The sequence below is a fragment of the Triticum aestivum genome, chromosome 1B, assembly GCF_018294505.1.
Source record: "Triticum aestivum cultivar Chinese Spring chromosome 1B, IWGSC CS RefSeq v2.1, whole genome shotgun sequence".
Lineage (NCBI taxonomy): Eukaryota > Viridiplantae > Streptophyta > Magnoliopsida > Poales > Poaceae > Triticum > Triticum aestivum.
In genome coordinates, this window is record NC_057795.1 from 101567317 (window position 1) to 101572561 (window position 5245).

The window sequence follows — 5245 nt, forward strand, 5'->3', positions numbered from 1 at the left end:
CCTCGACGTTGGTTTGGAAGTTCGGTTCAGTCATAGCCTAATTTTTGGGTCTTCGCAAAAAAAGGCCTAATTTTTGGGATTTAGTAATTGCGGCCTGTTGTTAGTATGCGAGTGTACATACAAACGATTAGCACTATATTTACTTTGATTTATTTGTTGTGATTAAGAGCAGAAGCTCTACTCATCTAGGACGAGGTCTATGACAAGGAAAGTTAATGTAAAAAATCAAAATTGTGTGTGTTTGTGTGGTTAATACTCACTTCATTTTGATATATTTGTCTTCTAATAACCCACCGTGCACAGGACAGACCATGCAAGCATCAACTTATCGAGAAATGACTTATTAACCTATTAAAAGACCATACCGGAACCACCTATGGCATAACCTTTTCAAAACATTTAAGTAGGGGTGGGCAATAGAAGCGTTGTAGTAACTGCTCGCTTGTTGAACGGACAAACATTTTGACGATGACTCTTGCTTTCATGGATATACAGAGATAAATGGATGGATGTTGCAAATACAGTAGAAATCATGGGTGCAACAATTTTTATGTCCATGTTTTTCTTTTTGTCTGATTGTGTATGTATACTGGTTACAGGGCACTATTTGCGTAGAATTTACTTGACCTGTAGGAACTGGCTCTACTATCTAGCTTTTAAATGTAATAAATCTAGAAGGCAATGGAGCATTACTGTCTTTCCCTCTTTCTACATAAGCAAGAAAGCTGTGACTTGGATTCTGGACATGAATCTTCTTAACCTGTTGAAGCAGAAAACTATAGATGCAGAGTCCAATTAGTTGTCCTTTGTGCATACACAAGAAAGTGGAATTTGGAGTCTGAACATGAATCCTTGAGACTGATGGCCAGAAACAGAACACAACATGATGACCTTGAGTGAGACCCTTCTTCACATGTGACTGCTCTCTTTTGGAATACCAGCCATGCGTGACATGTTTAGTAGAACAGATTGTGTCGTACGTCTGGTAGTTGTTGTTGCCTATACAGAGTGTGATGATCTGAGGGTGTGAACTATTTTTTGTGCAAAATACTTGTTATATAAACTATATGGATGGAGTTACGGGACATTAAGAAAAGATATGAGAAAGAATATAGAGTGTGAAATTTGCTATATAAATTACTTGTTATATAAAAGTTGAATCTCACGATCCAACTTTTTAGAACTATGCCACAACTTTTATGAGGCCATAAGTTTTTCTTTTGAAATCTGCAGGTTATATGATTTGTACATGGCGGTGTTACTGAACAGAAGGAGGTAATTTCTTCGCTCTTTCTATTGATTAATATTGTTCTTCACTCTTTCTAAACTATTGAATTTATTAATATTATTCTTGCACAAATTAATTAATGATTATATCATCTTTTGGTCACTCGAGTAAGATAGAACATGATGATCCTCTCTTAATTTGGTTTCTCCTCCGCTGAAGAATATAGGAATCACCAGCAGCCCTTCTCGTGAGCACCATGTCTATGAACTCATCTCCATGCTTACTATCCTTCTATAAACTGGGGGTATCCATGTGTTGCTAATAAGGCATTTTCCATTCTTTGTTTTTCAATTCTGTATCAGTAGTTCCGAGGAAGTGCTCAACCTAGACGTTGTTGGCCGAAGGAGGGGCGGAGCAGGTGCCAGTCAAGTAGGCGGCTCAATGGGTGGGAGATGGCAGCTGCCGATCTCACACGGCTCATGCGCCCCGCGACCCTCCCCTCCCCGGCTAAGTAGGAGGTTCGAGGGCAGCGACTAAGGAAGGAGCACATCGGCGATGAGGGCTAGCAATAGCAAGACAATTGCCAGGTGCAGTCGATATGCCGCCACGTCGGCCCTTCACGCGCGCCCGCCAGGGTCGGGACCTTTTTCAGAGCAATGCGTAGTGTTTCCTTTATTGTTGTTGTTTGTGATGTCCTTGATATTCCTTTGCCATATGATTTTTGATCATTTTCTCGCTCATTCCTAGAGGAGCGCTATGGATAATATGATTGAGATGACTAAGATACATGCTTTTTGTTTACTTGGCATCTGCTTCTCTTAATTTTTCTACAACCCTTCCTTTACATGCTGGTATGTTTTGTTGCCAGGCTCAGATCGGCGAGACCCGTGCCAATGCACGAGGTACAATATTGGTTAATTTTCCATCTCCAATCAGATTAATGGTTTGCATGCAGACCAAGCCCAGTGTTTTATGGTGTTCTTATTCCTGATTTAGTTGTACATTTGACTTTTAGTTTCTTCATAGATAATAAAGTAGTGGCAGATGAACCAGTAAGTTATCTGTGCCCATTCTTTGCTGTAAGCATTAAATTTGCTCTCTGCTTTTACTTTCAATGTGTTATCCGTACCCCTGTTTTTTGTGGCTAATTATTATGGTGTTCTTATTCCTGATTTAGTTGTACATTTGACTTTTAGTTTCTTCATAGATAATAAAGTAGTGGCAGATGAACCAGTAAGTTATCTGTGCCCATTCTTTGCTGTAAGCATTAAATTTGCTCTCTGCTTTTACTTTCAATGTGTTATCCGTACCCCTGTTTTTTGTGGCTAATTATTATGTCCTATCAACATATGCAGAGTCCATGGTATCATACGATTTGAAGTTGAAAAAATCATGCTATGGGTGATACGGAAAAGTCATTGCCTTCTTTGCTGGAACATTTCCTAAGATGATCTAAGGTAATTATTTTAGTCACCATGTCATTTATATGCTAAATTCAGTGCGTTGACAACTAGAGATCGCTTCCTTTTTTGTGTATTGATCATTTCAGTACGATTGTTTGATACACTGCCGACATCATTTTGCTTTCTTCTTGCTTGTTATTTCATTTATTTCCTCCAGCAAGTGGATGGCTATTTCCACTGCTTCAAGTGTTGTTTTGGCTCTAATTGTGTGTATGGCATCTTGGCCTTCTTAGGTGAAGCATTTATGAATATCCTCGCTGATCTATGGATCTATCATTGTAAGAGTCGATAATATATGGTGAGCTGCCTCACACCATCATTTGGTCTTTGTGGCATTTGAGTTGGCAAATTTGTTGGATTCATGCGATTAGGCATGGTAAGTGCTCAGAGACCTCATAGCTCTATAAATTTTGCTTCCAAAAGTTCTGAATCTTTTCTGTGCTTGGTCCTCTCATTGGTGAGAGTAGCCATGTAAATCAATCTGCAATGGGAAATGGGAGTTTGCAAACTACCGGAGTCTAATTGCTGAGGGACGAGGTTCGTAACTGAGGGTCATGTGCAGAGCTGGAGGAAGAAGTTGCGAGGCTTGGAACTCTCCTTGTGAAGGGCTCAGGGACAACAGTGAGGACAATGCCTCTTTAGTTGTAATTGTGATACTCCTGATGTGCAAGTAAACATTCCTGTGATACTGCTTATGCTAAAATGTTGGTTGTTAGTACAGAGGTGGTGACATTATTTGGTTCTCTGATATTGATTTCATGATTTGTAATATAATCCACATTGCATTATCTTTCCAGTAACATCTCCTACTTATGCACTACTAACATTCTTTCTAATTCGGTTCTTGCGCCATTGGCGCAACCGGGTCATCTAGTAAAAGTGAACAGAGGGAGTAGTAGAGAGTGCAGATTTCTCATTTTGATATATTTTTATTTGTGCATGCATGAATGGTGCAGCTAAAGGAAGCATGCAATTCGACTTTGTTAATGCCCACTTCATATTTCCTTCTTGTGTTAAAGTTTTGTGCAGACCGAAAGAAGCCAAAGCTGAAGGTTGGCACACATCCTATCTGGGAGTCATTTTTCGAAGCTAACTTAGCTGACAGGGATACAACCAACTCTGGTAGTAGATCCAGTATCCTTTCAATAGTAGATCCAGGAACACTGCAATTTTATTTTATGGCTTTACGTTCACATTTGGTCTTTTATGAACATAACTATTTTTTAAACCACATTCCTGTTTTAAATTCCATCGGTTCTGGTCTTGTCTCTTGGTGGTGAGCGTTAACTAAGAAGTGCTAGTTTCTATTTGAGCTATTTATTTTAAATTTACAGCTTGGCATGGTCTTGAATGAGCCAGATTAAGGAATGCCATATGCTAGTTTATTCCTATGATGGCATATGCTTGTTGAAATCACACCTTCTGTGATTTATTTTAGTTTTGTACTCTATTTGATTTGAAGAAAGGAGGATAGAAAGAGACATAAGAGAACAAAACAAATCTAGTATACCTTATTAGGTTAATTGCATACGAATATTTTGCAGAATCAGTACCAGCACAATGCCTCCCAAGATACCAAGTAGGCAAGTAACCAACTTGCTGAGGTACCAGTGTACCATGACAATTTATCACTCAAGTTACATGGTTTCAGTTTTGATTAATAGTTGTCCCATCGATATCGGTGCAAGAAAAATCACTATACCTTAATTGAAAATCTATAATATCACTGGAGGGGGAAAATACCATCCTTGCAAGCACTCATGAATTATTTCCAGCAAATATAACAGTGAGTTCCCTTTTTTCAGTGACATCGTCATTAAATGGTATTTCGGAGAAATTAGGACAGAAGGAAGGAGGTGCAGCAATGACATTTGATCACATAACAAGAGTTCTGGAGGATTTACAGTGTACTACTACCAGTGAAGATCCAAAAGAATTTACTTTTGGTAAGATGCTGATGATATTTTTACTCTTCATAAGTCCGATACATGAAAGTTCTATTGGTAAAATGCTTGACATGGAGTCCAGTTCTTGCTTTCAAGAAATGAACTGTTATAGTTCGGAAGTAAAGCCTTGGCACTACACGATGGGTGCCATAGGGAAACTGGTTACATTCCATTCCAATTCCTGGATTGAATTGTGGTACCTTAATGTATCAGTTATATTTGAATTTGGATATTATCATGTGAACCAGTCCACACTCCGCACTTCATTTAACGAGACATGTTGATTGGTCTATACATGAAAAAGTACTATAACCATGACATCTTCCACTGTTTTCGTAATTAGTTTGAGCCGAGTTACCATTATGTTGCTGATACTGACGGCCTGCTATTTCGTGAATTGTGCTATATGCAATGACAACACAATATTCAACCGAAGCGTGAAAAAGAACTCTAACAAATACCTGGAAATTATGTTGTAGAAACTTACTTTCCTGGTTACTTGTCTTCCATTCTAAACTCTGCATGTTCGAATTTAGTATACCAACCTTGAGTCAACATCATAAGTTTTTGTGAGATTCAGAAATACTTGATGTTCAAATTTAGTTTGT